Source organism: Delphinus delphis, chromosome 14 (genome assembly GCF_949987515.2).
Source record: "Delphinus delphis chromosome 14, mDelDel1.2, whole genome shotgun sequence".
In the NCBI taxonomy this organism is placed as follows: domain Eukaryota; kingdom Metazoa; phylum Chordata; class Mammalia; order Artiodactyla; family Delphinidae; genus Delphinus; species Delphinus delphis.
Genome location: NC_082696.1, coordinates 7,173,879 through 7,201,708, shown reverse-complemented (window position 1 = coordinate 7,201,708; position 27,830 = coordinate 7,173,879). Strand labels below are relative to the sequence as shown.

Below are 27,830 nucleotides of genomic sequence, written 5' to 3'. Positions count from 1 at the left end.
ACAGGCTTTGAAAATCAAGTATTTGCTGAGATGAAAAGGAGGATCTGGGGCTTCCCTGGTGGCGCAGTGGTTGAGAGTCCTCCTGCCGATGTAGGGGACACGGGTTCATGCCCCGGTCCGGGAGGATCCCACATGCCGTGGAGCGGCTGGGCCCGTGAGCCGTGGCCGCTGAGCCTGCGCGTCCGGAGCCTGTGCTCCGCAACGGGAGAGGCCACAGCAGTGAGAGGCCCACATATCGCAAAAAATAAATAAATAAACAAAAATAAATAAAATATTTACAATAGCATCCAAAAACTCAAATACTTAATTAAGGATGGATCTAATGAAAGATGTGTAAGACCTTTACACAGGAAACTATAAAACTCTACTAAGAGAAATTAGAGAAGGTTTAAATGAATCAAGGAATATACCACAGACACAAATTCAAATATTCATATAAAGGTGTAAATTTTCTATAACCTGATCTGTAGTTCTGATGCAATCCATTCAGAGTCAGCAGATGTGAGGGTGTTTCTAACACGTGTATGGAAATGCAGAGCCAAGAAGAACAGTCTAAGGAGGACCCACTGTGCAGATCCTAGAGCTTGGGGCACGTATGATAAAGCTACACTGATTAAAGCAGGGCAAGAATAGAAAACAGACCAATGAAGCCGAACGGGAAGTCCAGAAACAGACCTCTGTATTTATGGGCACTTGAGTTATGATGATGGTGGCACTACAGGGCAGTTAGGAAAGAACAGTGAGTAAGAAAATTGATAAAATAGTGCTGAGTCAATTAGGTATTAGCCACACAGAAAAAATAAAACTTAACTCTTCCTCACACCACACACAGAAGTCATTACCAGGTGCGCTTAGATTTAAATGTGAAAGGCAAAACACTAAGGCATGTTGAAGACAAAATAGGAAACTATCTTCTGGACTTTGGGATAGGGTAAGTTTTCTTTCTCTCTCTCTTTTTTTTTTTTTTAATTCATCTTTATTGGAGTATGGTTGCTTTACAAAGTCGTGTTAGCCTCCACTGCACAACAAAGTGAATCAGCCGTACACATACAGATAGGGGATAGGGTAAGTTTTCTTAACAGGGTTCAAAAAGTACCATAAAGGAAAAGACTGAGAAACCGGATGATGACCAAATAAAGTTCCGTTCATCAAAAGTTAGGAGTAAAAGAGTCAAAAGACAAGCTACAGGACTTCCCTGGTGGCGCGGTGGTTAAGAATCCGCCTGCCAATGCAGGGGACACGCGTTCGAGCCCTGGTCTGGGAAGATCCCACATGCTGCGGAACAACTAAGCCCCTGCACCACAACTACTGAGCCTGCACTCTAGAGCCCGTGAGCCACAACTACTGAGCCCTCATGCCACAACTACTGAAGCCCACGTGCCTAGAGCCCCAGCTCCGCAACAAAGAGAAGCCACCACAATGAGAAGCCCGCGCACCGCAACAAAGAGTAGCCCCTGCTCGCCACTACTAGAGAAAAGCCCGCACACAGCAACGAAGACCCAACGCAGCCAATAAATAAATAAATATTTTTTTTAAAAGAAAGACAAGCTACAGAGAAGATATTATTACATGAATGACTGACAAAGAGCCCTTATTTGGAATGTGTTAAAACAGCCTTCAAATCAGTAAGAAAAAGTCAACCTCATAGAAAATGGGAAAAATTTGAACAGGCACCTCACAAGAGAGAATGTTCAAATCAACACACATTTGAAAAGATGATTAACCTTGTTAGTACACACCCATCAGAATGACTACCGTACAAAGGATGAAATATACCTAGAGGGAGGTAAAGAGATGCAGCCGCTCTGGCAAGTGGTGTCACATGTTCCGAAAAAGTCAAAGGTGTGCATACCCCACGATCCAGCAATTCTACCCTTAGGCGCACGCCCGACAGAAATGCACGCACAACGTTCAACAGTCTTCATAGCGGCTTTATGTGTAACAGTAAAAAACAACGACCTGATCCACAGTGAAAGAGCGTGTATAGCACATATAAAGAACATACGTAGAAAGGGTGGTATATTTAGACTCTAAGATACTATTCAGCAAAGGAAATGACTGGAACTCAACCGAATGCAACAAATGTGGAAAGATATCTCAAGGGCAATTTTGACCAAAGAAGCTAGACACCAAAGATTACCTACTCCGTGATTCCATCAGTAAGTTCACAACCGGGGAAAACCAAGTCTACACACTGTAAGTTAAGATGGGTTACCTTTGCAGGTGCAGGAGGGTAGGGGGCTTTTGGGGTACTGGAAATATTCTGTTTCTTGTTCTGTAGTCATTATATGGGTGGATTCACTTTGGAAAAATTCACTGATGCGTATACACTTAGGTTTGGTGCCCTTCTCCACATGCATGTTGTTTCAATTTTTAAAAAAGCCAAAAAGAAAATCTATTTACACCAATTTGTCCATCTGTTATCTAAGAGAAAACTCAAGATCTCCTCTCAAAAACAACAGGTTTTAGGCTCTCCTAGCCCAATATTAATCTACTCAAGGTACCCGGGAATGGAACTGATTCTTAATTTGGTTTATGAAAAGGGCTTCAGCAAGAATATCATAGGTAAGCGTGGCCGAAGATGATCTGTATAAACTACAATAGTTTGTATTTGTTGGGATATGCTTTGTAATCATTCTGTGTTGTTGTTGGTTGTTTTTCCACGTGGACCTGTTTTGATTCCTTCCTTTATTGTAAGGACGTGCCCTATAGTTTAGCATTCTTTATAACAACTATATACATATATATATATCATGCCTCTACTATTTAATACCAACTGTTTGAAGACAGGTTTGATAAATATTGCCAAGAACCAATTACAGAATCTAGTTTGGTTCTGGAAAGAGTTTGTGTTTTTCATGCACATAATTTGGACTAAAAAGTACATTGGCCAGAGTGTTGCTTTAAGATTACAGGCGGCTCCTACCTTGTCATTGTGGGAACAGCCAAGTATCTGGCCAAAGATGTTTCACATGTAGACTCCTGTCTGATTTCTAAATTTTCATCGAAGCAAAACTGCACCCTTCAGGCAAATGAGTTTCACCTTGCTTGGGAAATTCTGTTTTAGTTAAACTGTTTTCTTAGGACCCAGCAGCCAGCATCTGTCACTTTCTTCCCAAAGAATGAAAGTACCTACAATGGATTGTGTACTCGCTATACTCAAGGCGCCATGCTAAGTACATTACATTCATATTTCATGTGTGTTTCCCAGCACCCCTTTGGCGTAGCATCCCTATTTTACAGAAAAGGAGACTAAGGCTCAGGGAGGCTGAGAATTTCCCACAGGGAAGTCGAGCTGGACCTTCATCCAAGTCAGTTAGCGTGAAGCGTGGACTCGGCACCCTGTCACAGTGCCCAGGATCAGGGGTCCCTGAGGCTGTCGTGGGAGGCGGTCAGGGACCAGTCCCAACCTGGTTCCCTTGCATGTGATTTTTGTCAAGATGAATAAGTCACTTCAGCAAGCAACACCCATCATTTCTTCCCTTATCTCATCCCCTGAAACGTGGCATTCACAGGATCCTCCTGAACTAAAATTGACAACCTCACCCAGGAAAATAACTATTAGTAACCAAGTGGCACGGCTTATGGCCCCATTTGCAGTGAGACTCATTGCAACATATCACGTCGACCTCATGGGGCTCCCTGTGGGTCGTTAGTCTCTTAGACATGAACGTGGGCCAGTAGAGCCCGAGAACAAGTAGCTGTTTGCCAGCCAGGAAGTTAATGATTGGCCTCGAGAAGGTTTGTCTTAGGAAACTGCTGGGATGGCTTCCCTGGGACTCTGCCCACCTGGAGGTGCAGGGCAACTGCGTCTTATTTGCATTTAACCTGCCCACATCTAACTGCGAGGGACAGAGAGGGAGTGGGAAGGAAGGAGTCGAAGGGCGATTTAAGTTCTGCAAGTGATTTCTCTTCTGTTCCATCCAGTGAATTGTGCTCTGGAAGGAACATGGGCTGACCTGGATCTGTGTTTCCTGCAGTCACCTCTGTGATTCATTCATCCATCCATTCATTCATTCAACACTATGTCTGCCCACTGTGAGGCCAGCCCTCCGCCAGGTGCCAGGTACACGAGGGAACCAAACAAGGATTCCTGCGGTTGTGGAACTTTCTAAGGGGAAGGGTCTGAAAACAAGTGATAATTGTAATAAATGTTTATGATATGCTAGAACTGGATATTTATGGAAAAATGAAAAGTCAGGCAAGGAGTGTCTGCAGTGTGGGGGGTGGTGAGCGGTGGGAATGTGAAGCAGGGGGTCAGTGCAAGCTTCACTGGGAAGGTGGGACTGAGCAAAGATTGGGGGATCTAGGGGTGGTCCAGGCGGATGTGTCCCCAAGTGAAGAGCCTTCCAAGGGGAAGGAGTGAACGCCAGGACCAGGGTCCGTGGCAGGACATGCTGGCTTGTTAGAGGAACAAGGAGGGCCGCAGATGAGATAATGTCGGAGGGGCATGGGGTGCTGGGCCGTGGGGCTCTGCAGGACGGTGTAAAGACCTCTGGGTTTTATGCTGAGTGGTTTGGGGAGCCTTGCGGTGGGCTGGAAAGTGACATGACATGACTGAGGTTTTAAAGAATCACTCTTGCTGGTGTGTTGAGGAGAAGCCGTATGGGGCACGGACCAAGCAGGCGCATGAGCAGGAGGTGTTTGTAGTGATCCAGCAACAGATGCTGGTGCAGACCAGCCAGAACCAGTGGACTTCCTGAGGGACTGGACGTGGGGCCTGAAGAACGAGTGGAATCGAGGTTTGTGCTTGAGGTTTCGGCTGAGCAAATTCGGGGACGAAATTACCTGTGAGTAGAGCAGGTATTTCGGTAAAGATTAGCATTGTTTGTGACATGTTGAGGTAGAGACGTCTGTTAATTATCCTTGTGGAAGTGGGGCGTTGGCAGTGGGAGTGTAAAGTTCTGGAGAGAAGATCCAGGCTGAAGATAGACGTCTGGGAGTAGTCAGCGTCTAGGTGGCATCGAAAGCCACGAGACTGGATGAGATCATCTGAGGGTTGGCGGATGAAACACGGGAGGCTGAATTACACTTGAATGCGGATGAAGAGTTTCCAGCGGTACGTTTCGTGCGACACTTACTTGTTAGCCATGTAAATACTGGGCACCACGCAATACTGGGGACATACCTACACTACGGAATTAGTAGTTGTTTATCTGAGTTTCTGGCTTGCTGATTCTGGCCGTGCTCAGTGCGGAGTGAGAGCAGGGAGGTTAGAGGGGTGGGAACTGAGCCCTGGGCCCCCAGCAGCAAGAGGCTGGGGGGAGGGAAGGAACAGGGAAGAGGACAGAGAGATGAACGAGGCAGGAAGAAAACCGCCCGAGGGTACGGTGTCCTGGAGCCTGGAGGTGGGGCGCGATCAGCTGTCCTCCAGGAAGACGGGGTCGGGAGTTGAGCACTGGATTTGGCGATGAGGAGGCTGCCCGTGGCCTGGCAGAGCAGCCGCATCTCCAAGAGCAGGAGCATTTTTTTTTTTTTTTTTTTTTTTTGCGGTACGCGGGCCTCTCACTGCTGTGGCCTCTCCCGCTGCGGAGCACAGGCTCCGGACGCGCAGGCTCAGCGGCCATGGCTCACGGGCCCAGCCGCTCCGCGGCATGTGGGATCCTTCCAGACCGGGGCACGAACCCGCGTCCCCTGCATCGGCAGGCGGACTCTCAACCACTGCGCCACCAGGGAAGTCCAAGCAGGAGCACTTTGCGAGGCTGAGTGTGACCACTCTTTCCAGGTTGGGGCTGTTTCTCCAGCGGGCGCCTGAATGAACGCAGGCGGGTAGTTCAGGGCGCTGGTCTGATGAAAGCGTCGTGATGACATCGAGCTTGTGCTCAGTGCACTCCTTCTACCTGAAGACGCCCTTGAGGACCACGAAGCGGGGTTATTCAGCAGGTTCCTTGGACGCCTCCCTCAGATGTGGACTCAGTCCCTCAGTGCAGACGCAGAACCGCAGTGATGAGCAGGGATGCTTCTGCTGAGAGCAGGGAGGCTGCCTGCCCGGCGCGGGGCGGGGAGGTGGGGTAGGGCGGGGACCGCAGGGCTTGCAGAGCCACGCAGCCTGCCTCGTGTGGGAGGAGCTCGGGGAAGCAGAACGCCGACTCAGCAGGGAACCGTGACGATCCAAGGGCGAAGGTAGCCCGGTGCCCACTGCACACGTAGCCACTTTCGAAAGCTCCAAGTTCAAACACTTTTTTTTCTCCGGAAAAAGAAAGCAACAGTGGTACCACTTGAATTCTTTAATTCTTTTACAGCGGGGCTGTTCCCACATTTGCTAAGTCCCTTCATTCAACTAAAAACCAACATTTTTTCTTCACCTGAAAGCAATGAGGTGTGGGCCCTGGGTCACATCCCCGGAGCAGGACTTATTTCTTAGAGTTAAAAACCAAAATGAACAAACAAAAACAAACTTTCAATATATAGCTTGACTATCACTACACTGAAATATAAAAAATGGCCCTGAAAGTGGGAGGTGAGGTGATTTTCACCCAGACACAAGGCATTCTCCTGCCTTGATATAACCCAGGGCCGCTGCTCAAAAGGACATCCCGCCTCACATTTCATAGCCCAGGGCTCATCTTTGTCCAAATAACATCACGACTAGAAACCTTAGTCAGCTTTTTGTATTACAAAATGAGCTACAGAATATGATTGCACATAACTGCAAACTGTTAGGGGTGTTCGACTTGCCTTTTAAGAAAAAAGATAATATTTATTCAGCCATAGAAAAGAATGAAACACTATATATAAAATAGATAACCAATAAGAACCTACTGTATAGCACAGGGAACTCTACTCAATACCTTGTAATAAGCTATAATGGAAAAGAATCTGAAAAAAACAGAATATATATGTATACGTATATATGTATAACCGAATCACTTTGCTATACACCTGAAACTTACACAACATTGTAAATCAGCTACATTTCAATAAAAAATTTTTTAAAAAGAGTGAAATAATGCCATTTGCAGCAACATGGATGGACCTACAGATGACCACAGGAAGTGAAGTCAGACAGAGAAGGACAAATACCGTATGATATCACTTATAGGTGGCATCTAAAAACATGATACAAAGGAAATTATTTACAAAACAGAAATAGACTCACAGACATAGGAAACAGATTTATGGTTACCAAAGGGCAAAGGGTTGGGGGAAATTAGGGATTTGAGATTCACAGATACACACTACTATATATGAAATAAACAACAAGGACCTACTATACAGCACAGGGAACTCTATTCAGTATCTTGTAATAACCTATAATGGAAAAGAATCTGAAAAAACAGAACATATCTCTGTCTATCTATATAGATAGATATAGGTATGTAGATATACCTGAATCACTTTGCTGTACACCTGAAACACTGTAAATCAACTATACTTCAAGTAAAAAATGAAATTACAAAAAAGACAATATTTATTCTCACAATACTGTGACTAAGTATATAGTCTAGCTACTTAAATCTAAAGTCATTTTGTTTTTATAAGTCACCACCCACCCCGAGAAACTCCATGACATGGCTTTGAAAAATAATTTGCACAGATCTCTGTAAGTTAATTATTGTGTGACTATCTCTGAAAGCTTTTTGTGTATTGTACATTTAATCAGAGAGAGAGGCCTGGTTAACTACACTGCTGTTCTTTTAAAAAATCAAGATTATTTAACCACAGTAAAATAAATGGAAGACACGACATGTTTTTAAATTGCCTGTGAAAATGTACTTGCTCTAATGATTTTTGAAGAAGTCCTGGTCCCTGTTTATCATCTTCCCCGTAGTGAAGTGATGAGGCCCGATTCCCACGCAGCCTGCCAACTCGGTCCTTTATTTATATTAGAGCAGCGGTTCTCAGACTTTCAGCGTACACCAGAATTATCCGTAGGGCTGGTAACATCACAGAGTTCTGGGCCGCACCCACCCCCAGAGTTTCTGATCCAGTAGGTTTGGGTGGGGCCTGAGAACTTACCTTTCTACCCAGTTCCCAGGTGATGCCAATTCTGCTGGGCTGGAGAAGGACGGTCTATAGGTAAAGAAGTTCTCCGTGCTGAACCGTGCAGGTGCCATTGGGAGCATCTGAGCCCAGCTCCCTGTTTACAGCTGAGGAAGCACGATGCAGGTGGAGGAATGTCAGGTCAGTCCAGGCCCAGGGAGCCTGGGTGGGGAGGTGGCATTCATTCGACGTAGGAACGGGGTGAGCACAGAGGCCTGGGGCAGCACCACCCTCCCCTCGGCCCTTCCTGAAGCCCAGCAGAAAAAGACGTCAGCCCCAGTACGCTCAGGCCAGGATGTAGCCAACTGCTTTCCAGTTTTGTCCATCACTAGACGACTTCATGATCTCTATGTCGGGCAAGTCACTGGTCTCAGAGCTTTGGTTTTCTCACCACAAAATGAAGGCATTGGTCCAGCTTATTTTTAAAATTCCTTGGAACTCCAACTTTCTATGACTCTACCTAAACATAATAAACCTCTGACGAACGTTTGTTGAATGAGTAATGGGAAACAGAAGTATTTGTGCTCTGCTGAGAGAAAACAGAGGAAGGGTCAGAGGCTTCCCTTTTTGGGTGAGTGGGACCTGGATGACTCCCGGCATTGCCTCGGTCAGCAGGATGTCCGAGGGTGTCTCCTTACTGCAGGAAATCCCAAAGAAAAGCAGAGGTTTAAGGTTCCAGACTGAGAGAATTATTCTCTTCCTTTAAGTGAGAATATTCATCACGGAATGAAAAGGAACCAACAAAACACGAAACTGGAACCAACAAAACATAGGAAAGAAGAGCCTGGGGTCCGGAGCAGTGATGGGAAGTGAGGTGTAAGTGGATGGAAGTCCCTAGAGAAGGGGATGTTTCTTCACTCCCGACCAGCTCCCTCCCATCCTGGGGTCTGTCCTGCACCCTGCAGGGCAGATGGAGCCGGTGGTCTCTGCAGACATGGAGAGGTCACTTTTGTAAATATTTAAACAAGAAGTAAATGTGTCTTTAGCTAAGAGAAAATGGACAGAGATACAATCTTCAAATCCCTTTGCTTTAGCTTTGAAGTAACTACAATTTTAAAATAAATGTAAGATGGATGTAGAAGACTATAGATTCTTGATATTTGGAAACCACTGACTTCTTAGGAAGGGAGATGCTAACTGCCTTATAAATACCCAGTTTTTGTTTTCTTGGACAGCCCTACTTCTGAAAGAAAACTGGAATTATGTGTGGCAGGTCAACTTTAAGTACTATTAAACACACTAATATAACAACTTGCTGTTTCAGACAGTGGAACTGTCCGACCTGGGAAATGCGCCACACACAATCTCCTTGTGCCAAGAGGGTCCTGAAGAAGTAATGTTACAAAGACAGGCACGGCTAGTCCCCATTTAGAATCGCCGAGGATGAGAAGCTCCACTAAAATTTCTCCATGTTTACATCTTTAAACGGCAAAATGGCTTTCAAATTCAAATAACTCTGATGGAGACATTTATACAATAGAGTTCACGCCTGCCTGTTTTCTTAACTAGAATATTCAGAACATAATTTAGCCTTTTTCTTGTTGACTCACTAAGAATCATCATTATGAGTCAAAACCATAGAATTTTAGTACAAAAGCGTCCTTAGAGACCAGCTAGCTCCATTTCTTCCTTTTCGAGATGCTCAAGCAGAGGTGTGACAGGAGTTAAGTGGAAAGCAGAACCGTGCTGCCAGTTTGAAGGGAGTTGATCCAGAAGCCACGGCTTCGATTCTTGGTCCAAGGCTGTGACCGCCACACCTGCCGAGGCCTCGTGCCTTCCAGACTGGGGAGTGGGGTGACGCTCATGAGACCCTGTAGATGCGGCAAAAGCCAGCTTCCCCTTTGCAAGATGGGCTCAGACTCAATGCATTTTGCATTTTGGAGTCTACTTTTTATACTTTTTCCCTCTTTGCATTCACCTATCGTCTGTAGTGCTGTGGGTGTGTAAACGTGGTTCTGCCTCTAAACGTTACCCTACTCTCTTCAGCTGGGGCTTCCGCTCGGCTGTAAAGTATTGCAGGCGGGATCTCACAGGGGTCTTTCTGCTGTGAGCCCCGGTCACTTTCCTGGGGACGGGGCCTCTCCCTTTCCTTTTGGCCTGGCCCCCACTCCTCCCCTCCCCTTCCCGCTCCTATAGGATGAGGGCGAAAAGCCTTCTGTTTTCCCCTGCATGTGGGTATTCAGTCCCTGTGCTTGTTTGCTACCATCATAAAGCACCATAGACCTGGGGGTGGTACTTAAACAATCGAAAGCTGTAAGTCTGAGATCAAGGTGTCAGCAGAGCTGGCTTCTCCTTGGCTTGTGGAAGGCCCTCTGCTCCCTGCGTCTTCACATGCTTGTCCCGCTGTGTCTGTGTCCTTATCGCCTCTTCTAAAAAGGTCACCAATCATATCAGATCAGGACCCACCCTGGTGATTCATTTTAACTTAATTACCTCTTTAAAGTATCTATCTTCAAATATAGCCACATTCTGCGGTATTGGGGCTTAGGACTTCGTCATATGAATTTGACGTTGGGACACAATTTAGCCCATGACAGGCCCTTTGCACTTTTAAAGTTACCATGAATCACTCTAGGGAAACAGACAGTTGTAATGGCTCCAGAATTTTATAAAGTTCTTATGGCCAAGGTCCCTGAGTAATAGTTTCAGAATTACTTCTAAGATGGTAATTGAAATGAAGAATGACTGACAGATTCACTCATTCCAGAAGGATCCCTTCATGTTCCAACAAAGGCAGTGACTGACACCACAAACTTGAGCCCTGGGGATTGTTTCCCAGGTCCTGCAGGTGCGGGAGGAATGGGAAAGGCCAGGTGGCAGCCTCTGGGCGGCAAAGTAGGGAGAACACAGAGAGGGCGGGAGAGGACAGAGCCCAGGCCAAACAGAAATGATGGCTCCAGAGGCTAGGATGGGGGTGGGGCTTCCTGGGGCTGGCGGTTAGCACCACTGGTTCAAACCCCTTTTCAGTCTGTGCCTTTCCCCTTCACTGACAACTGGCTGAGAAAAGGCCACAGGAGAAACATGGGTCACCTGGGTGCTGGGGAGCAATTAAAAACCAACTGGGTAAGAGGTACATTCTTTGATGGGAACAAAAGTCCTTTGTAGGTACAGTGGACTCACACTTGAAATCTGGCCATAAGAGTCTATGGAATGTTCAGCGCCTGCAGCTGCTTTTCAAGTCTGGCCTGGAAACACTGAGTGCTGTCTGTCCACGTTCTACCTTCCTACAGAGCCCAGCCCTTAGCCTGCCTGCCTGCTTGTCCTCTTTACTGCCAGGGGAACTCTCTGTCCCCACATCCCATCTCCCACCCTCACCTCACCCCAAAACTGGCTGTTGAGGGAAACATGCATCCACTACTCCATCCAACATCTACCCAACATCCATTCACTCCACCCAACATCCACCCAACGTCCATCCCCTCCCCCACCCAATATCCACCCAACATCCATCTACTCCATCCAATGTCTATCCAAAATGCATCCCCTCTCCCACCCAACATCCACCCAACATCCATCTACTCCATCCAGTGTCTACCCAAAATGCATTCCCTCCCCCACCCAGTATCCACCCAACATCCATCTATTCCATCCAGTGTCTACTCAAAATGCATCCCCTCCCCCACCCAGTATCCACCCAACATCCATCTACTCCATCCAATGTCTACTCAAAATGCATCCCCTCCCCCACCCAGTATCCACCCAACATCCATCTACTCCATCCAATGTCTACCCAAAATGCATCCCCTCCCCCACCCAACATCCACCCAACATCCATCCCCTCCCCCACCCAGTATCCACCCAACATCCATCTATTCCATCCAATGTCTACCCAAAATGCATCCCCTCCCCCACCCAACGTCCAACCAACATCCATCCCCTCCCCCATCCAGTATCCACCCATCCATCCACTCTTCTATCCAACATCCATCTATTCCTTTGAACCCTGAACACGAGCAGAGCACCAAGGGCCACTCTTATTCCTTTAAAAACCTTTTATTTTCTGAAGATGACTACTTAAGAAGCCTGATGACCAAGCTTGTCAGCGTAAACTGAGGCCTAAGAAGTGCTTGCCCAACTCAGTGTGACTAACCCACATGAAATTCAGAGAATGTGACTGTGACTGTGTTGGCTTCTCTATGATTTCCTTCTCTCAGATCTTGTATAGGTGAAGTGTTGCTTAAGAAGGGTGTTACTTAAAAAGAAAAAAGCTGGGAAGCGGGGTGGAGAATCAGTTGATACATTTTTAGAAATCACAGTAGGACGAAATACCAAGGAAAACATGAACTAAGAAATCAGAATGGCCTCTTAGGCCCTGGTCACATATGGGTTAGGAAGTGGTTTGCAATGTTAGAAAGATCTTTTAGTCCACATTAAAATACCTTTTACAAGGATCCCTGAATCTGAATTTTCACACTGGCCATTTCCTGGTGAATCGGTCTTTCTTTCCACACCCAGGAACAAAGTTCCCTCTGGGAGTCAGACATTGACGCTTCCCTGGGGGAACACGGGGGCCTAAGCCAATTTTCCTAAATTAATTTTACTCTTATCTTGCACTTTTTTCTTTCTTTTTTTCTCTCTCTCTCTCTCTCTATATATATTTTTTAACATCTTTATTGGAGTATAATTGCTTTACAGTGGTGTGTTAGTTTCTGCTGTATAACAGAGTGAATCAGCTATATGTATACATATATCCCCATATCTCCTCCCTCTTGCATCTCCCTCCCACCCTCCCTATCCCATCCCTCTAGGTGGTCACAAACCACTGAGCTGATCTCCCTTATCTTGCACTTTTAATCTGCATAAAGTCATCAGTCCTTGTTCATCTTATGCCCTGTCTCTGGCGAAAATCCCATTCAGAAGAAATACGATAATTCAAAGTAACTTAAGGCTTGACTGTTGTCTCTAAAGGGGCACATTCAAAACACACTCAAATTCTTCTTAAAGTCCTCTTTCCCATTCTCTTTACTCTCAAAATCTCAACAGCTCACAGGGGAATTGCTTCTAATTCCCTCTCCCCCACACCAAACCCCCAGACTCTCCAAGACTTCAGCTTGTATGGGGGTTCGTCTATCTCACCCCACTTTCCTCTGCTCTCCTCTTTCTAGATTTTTTTTCTCCCATAAACAGTTACGGGAGAGAAAAAGATCTCTGCCCTTAAGGTCAATCCAGTTCACTTTGCTTTTCCAGTTGGCTGTTCTTTTGTGTCCTTGACCCATGTATCCAATCGCTTCAGCCAACAACACCCAAGCTCCCCCATTACGAGCTGCCCAGCCAAGGGGGAAGAACGCTCATAGGTTATTCATTGTGTTTTTGTTCCTGTCACGTAATGTTGGTCATCTGCTCATCATCCACAGTCTGAGACGAAAAGGATAAACAAGTTTAAAAATCTTTTGGAAATAACCTAATAGCTTTGCACTTATCATTTCTGGAAAACCATTGTTGGTATTCAATGTTGAAAATGTCTAAATCATAGGACTTCCCTGGTGGTCCAGTGGCAAAGACTCTCTGCACTCCCAATGCAGAGGGCCCGCTGGGTTTGATCCCTGGTCAGGGAACTAGATCCCACATGCCACAACTGAAAAAAAAAAAAAAAGATCCCGCATGCCACAACTGAAGACCCCACATGCTGCAATGAAGACCCGGCCCAGATAAACAAACAAACAAATAAATAAATAAATAAGTAAATAATAAATAAGTGCTTTAAAAAAAGAAAATGTCTAAATCATAAAAAGGTTCCATTGTCTTCAGAAAGCTAGCACATTGTATGAAAAATCGAATAAAAAAGGAAAAAGAATTGATTTTATTTTTGTCATTTACTATGATTACATATGTATTAGAATTCTGTTCCAGCCAATCAGACTATGCTTTTGTACTTGTGTGAAAGTACATCCGAAGGCATAAATACCAAAGGGATAAACTCAGACAAAGGGTGTGAAGGATGGAAGGTGAAGAGAGTGGGCTCTTACTGAACGAGCTCTGGCTCTGGTGCAGGCTGTCCAGGTTCTGTTCTCAGATGTGTCTCCCATCGGCTTATTCTCTTTAAACGCAAGAGCCCTGCTGGGACATCAGGGCCATTTCCTCTGTCTTCCTTTAGGAACGCTGGGCTGTGTTTGCCAAGAGCTTTGATCACCCCATCTGGCTCCATAGACTAGAGCAGGCAGTTTTCTAGAACAGGGTAGGAGAGAGGCTCTTGCCTGTAGCTCCAGCAGGAAGATAGTGAGACAGAAGAGGTACAGGTCCGCTGCCTGCTCTCACTCTGGACAGTAAGCCGTAAATTGGGGAACCAAACTGAATAACCCCTAAGTGCTTTATTTTTATAATATATATATTACATATATAATATATATGTATATATAATTTGAAGTATAGTTGATTTACAACGTTGTGTTAGTTTCAGGTGTACAGCACAGTGATTCAGTGACGCATACATATGTATCTTTTTTTTCTTTCAGATTCTTTTCTCTTACAGGTTATTACAGAGTATTGAGTAGAGTTCCCTGTGCTATACAGTAGGTCCTTATTGGTTACCTATTTTATATATAGTAGTGTGTATTCCCCTAAATGTTTTAAAATCACAAAACAGTACTTCCATGAGCCAAGAATTAGCATTGTGAGAAGGCCTAACAGCTGCTTTTTAAGAATCAGATAGGAGAGAGATGGGGAAGGGGGCTGGTGCATGAGTTCAGAAAGTCCAGTTGGAAGCCTCACGGTAGTGACAGTGAGCCTGGGAGGGTGGCGACCAATTCAAGAGACACTACTGAAGCTGCAATGGGAGTGTAAATAACCCATTAGAGAGGAAGGACGTGGGGAAGATGTGAGTGGTGGTACTGTTCAGAAAAACTCAGAGGAGAAAGGAGGCTGCCTCCTGGCCGCTCTTCTCTCCTCCCCATCTTGTGTCGACTTCATGAACGTTTTAAGAAGCTCAGGCCTCTCCTAGCCCCGCAGGGGGGCTGAGCCTTGTACAGCAGCAGGGAAGAGCCCCTGGGCCTGGAGTCCCGTCAGGCCTGGCTGCCTGCTGTATCCCTGTGTCTTTTTCCATCACCTTCTGTAAAGTCCTTCTGAAGAAGGACAAAGCCAGGGTGTTTGTTCCATCTTCTTTCTGATTTATGTTCATAAACATCCTCTTTGCTTTCCTCAGCACTAAAGACCCTTTCGGGTGTTGTTCAGCCATCATTTCTGTAGTGACTGGAGACATCTGTGGCATGAAGGTCGGGCTGATGGGATAGATCAGACGCTGGATTGCTGTCGTCTTCTCTGAGGAGCTCGTCTACAGCAGGGGCCCGTCTCCAGGTGCTGGGGGTCTCCGTGGAGCCCTGCAGTGTTTGCTTCCCTGAGGGCACCCACTGTGGGCGGGAACCCGGCTGGACCCCCGGGTAGAGGCTGGGGCTCAGCTGGACCCAACATCATCTGCCACGGGGCTTCCTTCTTTATGCTTAAGTCTCTGGGTATGGCTGGCACGGGCCCCCAAGACCTCCTCACCGAAGATTCCCAGTCTTGACTTAATAGTTTCAACGTCCTTCAAGTGACTTGTGACCCTATGTTTTAAATCTAATCTTCCCCTCTTTTCCCTTTTATTAGAAAAAGAAAATTGATCTCCAGATTGTAAGCTCCTTAAAGCTAGAGATGATGAATTTTCCTCTAAATATTTATTGTGAAAAATTTAAACACTATAGAAAAAGTGCAAGATAAATATAATGAACACCCCTACACTCTTCACCTAGATTCACCAATTGTTACTATTTTGCAAGTTTCTTTCTCTCTTTATAAAGATACATATACACACACAATATATATTATACATAATATATACACTGTAGATACATTGTATATGTGCGTGTGTATGTATACACACGCACATATATACTTTTTGCCAAAACTATCTCATAGTTGTGCACATCATGACACTTTAGCCCTGAATATACACCTCTTATGAACAATGGCATTCTCCTACGTAATTGCAATATAATGACAATATTCAGGAATTTAACATTGCTTCAATGTTATGATCTAATACAATGTTTCTGTAGATCTTTTTTTCAGAGATTATGTAATTTTCCCCCGAATATATTTTTACCTCTTCCTGCTTAACCAACTCAACTCAGGACCTAGCACACATGACACACACAGAAGTCCCTAAATAAACATTAGTTGAATGAATGAACAGATGGGTGGAAGAATGAAAAGTTCTTTCGATGTGTCTTCAGACTTCAAAAGGTGCATGACTGAGCACAGTTCATGAACCCCATGTGGGAATCACACGACCTTCAAGCTCTTCTCATTGATCTTGGCAGAAACCCTACACCCAACAGGATACGTATTTTGCAACTGTGGCTTTTTGTCCTCAGCTGGGTGATATTTAAGTTACTGGTGCTTAGAGGCACCATCCGGAACTTGGCAAACCTGTTCAAAGTGAAACATGTCAGAATCTCTGTTAATCATCCCTCATACATCCTACAAGCACCCAGGCTCCACCATCACTTCCAGCTACTGGGAATGCAAACGAGCATTGTAAAAAGAAAGCAGGAGGAGGACGGAGCTCTGCATTGTAGGATTTCACATCCGACAACAAAGAAGGGCACAGCTTCTGCTGGGATGGCATTCATGGTGTCAGAGGTGATCTGTCACAAAGAGGCTTTTGCAGAAATTGACAGCACATTCATTCCCACGGGGCACAGCATTCAGTGAGGCAGACTTTCCCCCCTCATATTTGACGGAAATTGTCTACTCATATCCGGTATCAAATAGCCCCAGCAGAAAACTCTACTTCAAGAGTGCTCTTTCCACCAGAGGATGGGTCCCAGGCGTGAGGCTGTGCACACGGCAGGTGCCCCAGCCCTGGTTGTCTCCTCTCTTGCTGGCATCTACGGCAGGGGTATCCTAACTATGGTGGTAGGCAGATAGAGTTCGTGATCATGCCTACTTTTCATTGGAACTTAAGGTAGATGAACTTCAATCTCTCCATTCGGACAGTTTATAATTTTGCTTTTCCCCCCATATTTCCTATGCATCCTTTTAAGACTGTAGGCATCCCAAGTTCTACATAGAATCTCAGCAGCGAGTTATTGTTAATATGTTTTATGGGCGCATCAAAGCAATTATCCTAAAGCATGCTCGAGACAAAGATAGCTGGGTTCTAATTGTATCTAATAGACTTCAGATGAATAGCACTGCACTTCAGAAGCACACAGTTATGAAGAAAATTCTCTTTTTCATTTTGGTTTCCTTCTCTCCTAACTGATTGGTTTGAAAGACTGAAATTTGACTCTTGAGGGTGGAGGATGCGTTGGGGAATCCTTCCCCACCTCCCAGGACGCTTCCATCCTGCGCCCAGTTTCCCCGTTCTTTGCTATCTGCCCAGCGCCGCCCACGTGATGTGATGAAAGCTGCACTGTTTAACATCTGGAGCATCTCTCGGTCCACGGTTCAGGGACCCAAGTCCCCCTGGTCTCTTCCAGGAACGGACTGGCTCCCAGACAATCGCCTAGTGTCCAGGCAGGGGCCACTTTCCTTTCAGAGGACATTTGATGTGAAGAGATCACTGTTCATTACATCAGGGGAGGTAATCTGGCAGCTCTGCGCTGGTGCTCCAATGCTATTTGGTTTGTAAACTATAGATTTTCTTTACTGCGTGTTTCCTTTACACAGCTTGTCTTTGTCTAGATTCACAGTATTTCCTCTGACATAATCATCCTTCAAATATTACCCAAAACAGCAGTGGTGGTGGTGGGGTCACAGAGAAATACCCAAATAGTTCTATCTTATTATACTAGTGAACTCTTTCCTACAGGATACAAAAGACACTGATAAGAATATTAGCGTCTGTTGTCTTGGCAGCAGGGTTACTGTTAAAATAGTGGAATTTAGGGACATATTTTGGTTATTTTATAAACTGCGTTACTCTGCCTTTATCTATGAAACCCAATGATAGATTCCTTCAAGGAAGTGATAAAACATTAGTTAGAACAATCACAATCTTGGATAAATAAAACGACAACCAATAAAACCGCCGACTACTTGGATGAGAAGAGTACTGTGTTACCCCGCTGTGAAGGGACAACACGGAACTTGGATAAAAGCTGGGGAAGGGAAACTGCTGACAGCATCAGCTGGTGTCTTTCTGAAACTCAGTCTTCAGTCACACTGCACTTGCTCACCAATGTCTTCCACGTATTTGCTTTCGTGCACCTATGGGGATATGGGGAGTCACAATGTTGGATTCTGATATATTTTTAAAAATCTGGATTAGAGCCAGTTGACTGAACTTGGTTAACTGGGTGAGTAAATAATCCTGCAGCATAAACTGTTCACCTGGAATGATGCACTCGTTTTGAGGTTAAGGATGCAGGCGAAACAAATCTTTGCATCCCTGTCCCTGAAGGAAGGGCTTTTCAGTGAGGGGGTCCAGAATCCTGAGCTCAGCCTCCAAGGAGGCGGGTGAGGCCACTTCCTAGCTGGGTGACCTTCAGCAAATCAGTCTCTTCAAGGGTCTCTTTCTTCCTGGGTCAGATGAAGTCAACCGGTTCAGAGGGGTGGAAGAGAAAAGCAAATGAGACCGTGTCTGTGAAGTTCTTAGCGCAGTGGCTGGGACACACGTGCTTGATACATGATTGCTATGAGTACTACTAACTCTAACCAGATGTTGCTGTTGTTTTAAAAGAAGAGATACACTCACAAAGGTATGTTTAGGACTTCCCTGGTGGCGCAGCGGTTAAGAATCTGCCTGCCAATGCAAGGGACACAGGTTCGAGTCCTGGTCTGGGAAGATCCCACATGCCGCGGAGCAATTAAGCCTGTGCGCCACAACTACTGAGCCTGCATTCTAGAGCCTGCAAGCCACAACTACTGAGCCCACACGCCACAACCACTGAAGCCTGCACGCCTAGAGCCCATGATCCGCAACAAGAGAAGCCACCGCAATGAGAAGCCCACGCACCGCAACGAAGAGTAGCCCCCACTTGCCACAACTAGAGAAAACCCGCGTGCAGCAACGAAGACCCAACACAGCCAAAAAATAAATAAAGAAATTTATTTTTTTTTAAAAAAAGGTATGTTTAGATTATCCGTTTTAAGAAAAGAACGAAAGAACCAGGGAAGGTCTCAATGCCTCCTTCCTCAAAGTGAAGATACATTTCCTTGTTCTGTGATCTCTGTGCAGTTAGAATGCAGGATAAGACTTAAGATATACAGGTATTTATTTTCCTATTCAGGGAAAAATGTACTCATTTACCCAAGTAAGTTTACCCATTCATTCAAGACACATTTATTAACTCCTAGCAGGTGACAGGTATGAACATACTATTTTTTGCAGAAAGATATTTCCTATATTTCTAATCAAGAGATTTTCTTTTAACATTTATTTGTGTCTTGCAAATTCCCAGGATACCTTCTGCTGGAAAAACCTACCTCATGTTTGAAAGCAAAGGCTATGTCGCTGTACTAATTTTATGTCAAGTCCGAATTATAGCAAACCTGGTGTCTGTGAATGCCCTTGAAAGGTTTATATGGTGGCCAGTGTTACGCCAGCACTCATTCAGTTGTGAGCAATTGTCTTTTTCAAGGTGGAGAATTCTAGAATGTTTACCTTTGACCTTGGCCTTCTGTGGATTTGTGCATCTTCGTCTGCTACCCTTGGGTTGTGTTCCTGGGCTCTGGGCTGCAAAGTGCTCTCCTTTGCATCCGAGGCTCCTGCAAAGTGCCAGCTAGACAGTGGGCTGAAGCAAAGCTGAATTACGGAAGTAAAGAAGAAGGAAAAGTGAGAAGGGAACAGAGAGATGGTGTATAAGAGGAGGAGGGTGGGCGGACAGAACTTTACCCACGTGGTTGGCTATTGAACAAGTTGATACATTAGAGACAATACAAAATGTAGTGCATGTAAAGGATATTTCTCCTTTCATGGATTCCAGAGGGAGAAGAAGTCAAAAGGAACAGGTCAGAGATGCCCAAGTCAGAAGGGGGATGGGGCGAAAGTGCATTTGTCCAGCAAGAAACTGGCAGGGCCCCTTCTAAGGGGCCCTTAGAAGGTGACATTGTCCAACTGGAAATAGGGGAGCGACCGAGGCATCACTGCTTACACCTGGTTCAATCTCCAGTCCAGAGAATACGGCAAAGGGGACTGAGTCACTGATGTAACACTTAAAGTTTCCTCACGAGGGGATGGCCATTCTGGAGACCAATGGACTTCTCAGTAAGTCCAATAAAATCAGTTTTTCTTCCAGGGCTAAAACAAATGACTGTTTCTCAGGCTGAGGACCAGCTGAAGTAGCTGATTTGTGTTATTTGGGCTGTGCTGTTTAAAAATAATACAGTATAATCACACTCAAGTGGAGGCCGGAAATAAGAAGAGAAGGAGGGTCAGATTCACCGCTGCTCTCCTACACACCCACACCTTCTGAGCGCAGGGGCAGATGTAACTGTCTGCACTGTGTATCCTTTTGTCTTGTCTTTTCATGCTTCTTAGCCAAGTGTAAAGAGTCAATTTGGTGTCAGTTAAAAGCACACATGGTATTAAACTGATAAGAACAGATACTACACTTGATCTTAGCCAAAAGGCCGAAAAAGAAAAAAAAAAAAGCACACACGGTAGAACTCCATTGTACTAGTCATCTGCTGATGACCCACCAGGAGAAGCTTGGGAGCCAAGTTTGGACTTATGTCCAAAGAAGAACCCTCGCTCACCCCAGCTAACTGAGGTTTTATATCAACATTTCAAATGCAATGGGAGACACAGCTCTTTAAGAAGGGGTACTGGCAACAGGAAATTAAATTCTGTAGGTATTTGCCATGGATGTAAAACGTGATGCACGTTTAAATACTAGAAACTGCCATCCAGTTGGCACCGGGAAAACAATGTAGGAAAACGGTCATGTGGCTGGAAAACGGTCATGTGGCTGACTTTTGTGCCTGAGACATCATTTTGTACCTGGAATCGTGATTTGCTGTAAAAATTCTGAAGTATCTGACAGGATGCTTTTAATTACACAAGTAATATACCCTGTCTTCTCGTTTGCAGAAAACCTTAATAGCAATTAGAAACTTCCCAGATGAGCTGTGACGGGGTTGAGAATCGAAAAGCTTGGGTGGGAAAGCAGAAACCCAGATTTGGTTGTTTTGTTTTGCAGAAATTGAGCTTCAGTTTTAGGTGAATTCGAGCCTTCCTGACAGGTTACCAGACAGTACAGCCCCTATTCATCCGCAGGCAGTGGATGGGATGGTGCGGGGCAAGCTTTTCCTGAATTGCCTTAAGTGTATATTTGCCATCTCTCCTGTGGCTAAGAGCTGTTCAAATTCACTCCCAGAATACCCTGGGACTTTCTCCAGAAATGGTCACTCCAGAGCACATCTTCGCACAGGAATCACACCGCTGTCAACGAGGTGATGTCAGCCAGACAGGAAAAGAGTCTGTAGCCGTGGATCTCGGCAAAAACCTCTCCTGTGTGGACACACGGGGAATTTGAAAGGAAGATGTGTCGGTGAAATGACATCACCTCAACACACAATACTGCAGGGACGCGGCGGGCCAGCGGTCCTCAGTGGGGAGTGGTTTGGTCTCCGGGGACACTGGCAATGTCTGGAGACATTTGGGGTTGTTACCACAGGGTCGGGGGCTGCGGGCATCTCGGTGGGCAGAGGCCAGGGACCCTGCTGAGCGTCCTGCCGTGCTCAGGCCAGCCCCACAACTGGGAATTATCCAGCCCCAAAGGTCAGCAGCGCTGAGGCTGAGAAACCCTGTGTCAGCAAAGAGAAAAGGAGTTTCAGTTCACAGGACCGCTGTGCCAACAAGGAGTCTGTGTGAATATTAAACATAGTCAACTTGCGAGCTGGGAAGTGGCTTTAGAGAGCTGCTCCTGTCTGGCCTGTGAGCCAGTTCATCCAACCTCAGCGGAGTCCGCTTGTCCCACGTGAAGCACCGGCTGGGCAGGCGCCGGAGGCGTCTCCAGGATAAATCTGCAGAGGTGGTGGCCTCGGCTCGTGAACAGATCCATGCGTGGTGACCAAGGAGCAGAACGGGCACCGGAACTTTTCTCCCTGTGATCTCGTGATTCCAGAAATTACTGATCCGGGGCTGCCGTGCTTCTCATTTGTTTTCAGACCATGGAACACACTTCTTTTCACAACTGTCTTGAATATTCACGAAGTCTAGCTGTATTTTCATAATACAGTGAGGAAGATGTGACAGTGTATCACTGTCCGCATTTTACAGAGGAAAAACCACGAAGGAGGTAACTGACCTGCCTAAATTAAGAGTCGGCCAAGACCAGTCACAACTGCTGCTGGTGCAAACAGGAACCGTTTGTTTGGCACTTACTGCGGGCAGACAGTGTGCTGAACACGGCATGTATGTGTCTCATTTTATCCCCTTCCCTCCGCCCCATCCTCACTGGGACTTGGCTGAGGGCCTGAGGTGTGGCTTCACAGCAGGGGACTGGCCCACCTGGGGCGTGAGCCCCTTTCCCCCTCCTCCATCGCTGCCCCCCACCCCACTCCGATGCGGGTACAGAGTTCTCAGATTGCAACTAGGAAGAAGGCTCAATGAATCATAGGAAAGAACTTTTTTATTTAAATGGGATTGACGCTTCAATCATAGAAATGGTTTGATCTCCATTACAATTTTTTTTTTCAAAACGTAACTTCCCATTCATTTTTACTACATCGTGTAGATACACAGCAGGCAGATAAGAGCACTGACTCCAATTGATGCATTCACTCGCTCACTCATGAGACAGTAAGCACCTGTTGTGTACCAGGGAAGGTTCTAGGCCATGGGGGGAGGCGGGGTGGTAGTTAGGATTGTTGACTCTAAGCTCTTGTCTTCAGTGTGCTCACAACCTAGTGTGGGAGGTGGTGAGTCACATTACAAGACACACACACACAAGGGAGGTGTGACGTGCTGGGACATTTCAGAGACAGGGAAGAAAAAAGCCTGGCTGAGTTTTGACGGGGACCGTTTGCCTGGAGCCTACAGCGCGTGGGAGTGTTAGAAGGAGACGGGCCTGGATTCACTGGCGGAGTGTGGTTCACATTCTCTAGTGGCTGAGGTGCTGTTTTTGGCTTCCTCATCTGTATGGACTCTGTCAGTGATGTCTGTACCTTTCACCCAGGGGTCATCCTTGTCACTCATGTCTATTTGGATTACCAAGGTCTGCCTCCCCCCCCCACCCCCGCTCCAAATGGCTTCCACATAGGATGGCCTGGGATAAATTACTTATTTCTGTGATCGTTTCTCCTATAAAGCGGGAGTAATAAAAGTGGTATGTAGGGACTTCCCTGGTGGCGCAGTGGTTAAGAATCCGCCTGCCAATGCAGGGGACACAGGTTCGATCCCTGGTCGGGGAACTAAGATCCCACAGGCCGCGGGGCAACTAAGCCCTCACGCCACAACTACTGAGCCCGTGCGCCCTGGAGCCCACAAGCCACAACTAGAGAGAAGCCCGCGCTCCACAAGGAAGAGCCTGTGTCCCGAAACTAAGACCCGACGCTGCCAAAGCTAAATAAATAAATATTAAAAAAATAAAAGCTACTGCACTCCAGTAAAAGTTAATTCAAGAAAGCCTTTAAAATAGTGGTATGTATATGATAGATGTGAGGATTAGATTGGACACTTAGACACAGGAACCCGGACTTTGGGGGTGCGGAGATGACTGCTCTGTTTCCAGTGGCCCCCTCTTTGCCTTCTCTCCATCGCCTCACCTCCTTTCTTTAGGCACCTAACGTCACCCTGGACACCCTGGAGGCCCTTCTGGTTTGTTTCTTCTCTGCTAATCTCTCCTTTCTCCAAACATTTCTGCCACTAGCCTCTGGTAGGAACCACTTCTTTCTTCCAGGGAGTTTAAATAAGTAAGGTTGTTGGACTAGAAATAATTTATTAACTCAATTGTTTATGAACTCATTGTTTTTCCAACTCATTAAAGGTAGCTTTAAACACTTGATCTTAAAGTCCCGAATCAAGTGTTTTTTTCCTGCACTTGGGGAAGAAGTTTTGCTATTTGCATCCCTCCGTTCATTTGCATATGTGTAGGCAGAGTAACCATGTTGCCTTATTAAAGAACTCCAGACACCCAAACTATAGAACATTAAACGATATATCTAGATCGTGTGTTTTCTTCTCAATCAAAGTTAATTAAAGCCAAACTATATTTTTCGAGTTCCTCATGGGTAAAGACATGTTGTTCTCACTTCAGCCATGTGGGTGTCCCCAGTTTTTACCCTGAACACCAACGGCTTAGCGGAGAAAGTTAGGAGACGCAAGATTTCTATTTCTTTTGAATTTGTATTGTTAAATCAGGAAATATTTTTAAAGGTAACGGTTGAACACTGAAAAGGTGAAAATTGCTTTAATTTATAGCAGGAAACCAGGCTCACTTGAAATTTCTATGTGTTTGATTGAAAGGAAAAGATCGCATTTGAATACTTATCCTTGAGACCAGAAATGGATATAAAATGCAATTAATCGATCTGCTAATTGTTCTTCCTTGTGTGAAGAGCTGTTTAGTGTTTACTACCCACCACGACTGTTCTGTGGAACTGAACCAAACCTGGGTCCAAAGCCCTTCTGTGCTTTCCTTCCTCCCTCCTGGGTGTGGAGGAAGGTTGGAGGAGGGGGAGAGGAGCTGCCCGCTTCCCAAACTATAGAACATTAAACGATATATCAGCATCCAGCAGCCTCTCTGCTCTCCGGCTTCCCTGGGGTCTCTCCCAGGGTATTCACGGGCCACCTGCTCACATGGACTGTCCCTTGGGCAGGCGTAGCTCGGGCACGGTCTCTGCCTGGGTCTGCCCTGGCTTGGGCAGCAGGATGGGTTCAAAGGCACACTACACTGCTTTTCTTAGGAGGCTCTATGAACAGCACAAAGGACAGGCGTTAGAGGCCTCCTGGCCAGCCTTCTTGGTCTAGGAGTCCTGTGTGAATCGTGTCTTCTCTCTTCTAGAACCTTCACTCATAACTCTCTGTTTTCCACTTCTCCCTATGTGCTGGCTCCTGAGGTCACAATCCCATCTTAAAACAAACACCTGAGGTCACAATCCCATCTTAAAACAAACACCTCACCTTGACCCTTATCTGTCCCCCTGCCACCAAGTCCCTCAAGAGAACAAGGTCATATTTGCTCTGTCTACTTTTCCATCCTCCATTTATTCTTTTTTGGTAGCAGCTTTATTGAGATATAATTCACATATCATGCAATTCACCATCCAGGTGTATGATTCAACAGCTTCAGTATATTCATAGAGTTACGGCATCCGTCACCCAAATCAACTTTACAACATTTCCACCACCCCATGAAGAAACACTGTGCCCGTTAGCAATGGTTCCCCATTCCCTCCCCCACCCCAGCTCTGTTTTCCATCTCTGTGGATTTGCCCCTTCTGGACGTTTCATATAAAAGGATTCACACAATATGTGGTCTTTTGTGTCTGACTTATTTCCTTTGGCGTGATGTTCTCAAGCTTCATCCATGTTGTAATATGTCACAGTATTTCATTCCTTTTAATGAACAAATAACCTTCCATTCTGTGGACAGACCACATTTTAGTTTATCTATTCAACAGCTGATGGACATAAGAGCAAAAGTTCCTTCCTTTTGCTCTTATGGATAAAACTGCTCTGAACATTCCTGTACGAGGTTTTGTCTGGATAAATGTTTTTATTTCTCTGGGGTGTGGTTGGTCACCTTCCCCTGAGGCATGTGGCTGAAAGCGGGAGTGGATAACCTAACAGAATCAAGGTCTCTCGGGAAAAAGAGGGAGCGGAGATGCTGGGTGAATAACCAATAGTTGTCACTAAAATGTTTCTTCTTTTTATAAGGGTTAATCTTCATGAGCATATGCCTGTACGTCCCACCCATAAGTCATGTTCTCTATCAAGTTTAGAAAGCATCCTTCAATTTCTAGTTAAGTGTTGTTCATTGATAATGAACATTTATCAAATGTCTTTTGCCATCAAAGGAGATTATTTTATGTTATGAATTTTGCTATAGTGTGAAATGCTAAACTTACAGATTTCTCAATACTAATTTATCATTAAATTAATGGGATTAAAACTTGCTTGGTTGTAGTGGGCAGTTCTCTTAATACATTGTTAAAATGGTCTTTATAGTTCTTGATTTAAAATGCTCACATCTAAGTTGCAATATGTATGTAGGGATTCAGTTCTCTGGACCATAGGCAGATAGTTTAGCTCATGCACACATGATAAGTACAACTGGTGAGTATTAATGCAGAGATGTAGCAAGGCAGCCTGGAAAGGAAATTCAGCAGTTGGAGGAGGTTTTGTGGCCTGAAAGTCTACACAGAATTGTCCAGTCAAAGCAGAGGCCAGGAAACCCTCGGTGCCATTATCTGGTCTGCACGGAGACCCTCCACACCTCTGTCTGGGTCACGGTTAACTCACAAATCAGACCAATTTGGACACATTCAAGCCAACAGATGGAGGTTCAATTTTAACAGAACCTGAACATGGTCGACCTCTGTACTGTTAGGGTCTCCCCACATGGGCATCACAGCACGGATGTGTGATGCCCACGTGGGGCACAAGAATCCCAGTAAGAACCCCCAGTACGCTCTCCACAAGAACCCCAGTGAGAACCCCCAGTACATATGCACTAGCTAGTCTGGTCTCTGGTCTTAGATTCCTGGTGGGCTTCTCCCTTTAAGTAACAACTTTTGTTTTCTCTATGAATATGATGCCTTCTTGTTATAAAACATTCAACTACTATAGAAAAGCACAAAAAAGAAGAGAAAAATCACCCGAAATCTCACTACCCACAAATGCCAGCACTGCTTTTGGTTTAAGCCTCTTTCCAGCCATCAACCTCTGGGAAACATACAGATGGAAGGATCAGCAGATGTGGATGTAAGTGCAAATACATATGATTTCATTGTATAAAAAGTGAGTCATACTAGACAGGCTCTTTTCTTGTTAAGTAGTAACTTTCATTTCATGTAAAGTTGACAGAAGAAAAAGAAAATGCAGTGAAACTGAATGGACTGCTAAACTTATATATAAATACTCCTTCAGAAGATATATTAGTTCCCAAAGTTGCCTCTAATGTTGAGGAATTACAATCACCGCGGAGAGGTCAAGACCGTATTTTTTGGCATATTCTTGCATGTTGGACAATCTGGGCTGACTTTGCTTGAAAAACCAGGTGAGAAGCTCTCATACATCTTCCGATCTCCCCTGCCCGACCTCCTACCTTTCTTCCTTCTGTGCTGTAAACATGACTCCCTGGGGGCTGCTTGTTTGCTTTTTCTTACTCTTTCCTCTGAATTGACCCGATGGGAACCAAAGCTCACGGCCTGGCCTTCAGCCACGGCGCCTCCCTTATCACTTAAATCACATTTTCGCTTCTGCTCAGCTCACTTATTTGGAAGGAGAAAGTTTAATCTAAAATACTGTGTAACAATTAGAGATGCACATCTCATCTTTTACAAACAGGTTAACATGACATGGCCTCTCTTAGTCATTTCTTTACCATCTTAAGGTGTCATCTAAAATTATCATTCTTAAGAGTCTATTTATTAAAAATGACTTCTCAGTAGCACAGAGAGCCACATAAAACAGGTCTAGGAGGTCTCTCCTGAGATTGGATTGGCCTTTCCACAGTGTGTCAGAGGCAGAAAGGTACACAGGAGCCACTCCTTTGCTGCCACCAAGGCCACATGCAGACGTGGCCCTGATCCTGTGTCCTGTCTCCTGGCTGAAGAGACACCAGCCTCACAGCCACTCAGGACAGCCTTGGGTTTACGCGAGAGCTCTGTCTCACTTGTCACATTTAACTGATTACCAAATCCCATACTTTTTTGGGGGGGAATAATTTTAGGTTTACAGAAAAGTGGCAAAGATGTAGAGA

General features: G+C 45.4%; 1 protein-coding gene and 1 pseudogene across 2 annotated transcripts in view; both read right to left on the bottom strand.

Annotated features, from left to right (window-relative positions):
* Nucleotides 1-27,830, bottom strand: part of AGPAT4 (1-acylglycerol-3-phosphate O-acyltransferase 4) — a 1,410,257-nt gene that overhangs the window by 117,880 nt on the left and 1,264,547 nt on the right. The window lies entirely within an intron of this gene.
* LOC132437434 (U2 spliceosomal RNA) lies at nucleotides 20,449-20,544 on the bottom strand (annotated as a pseudogene).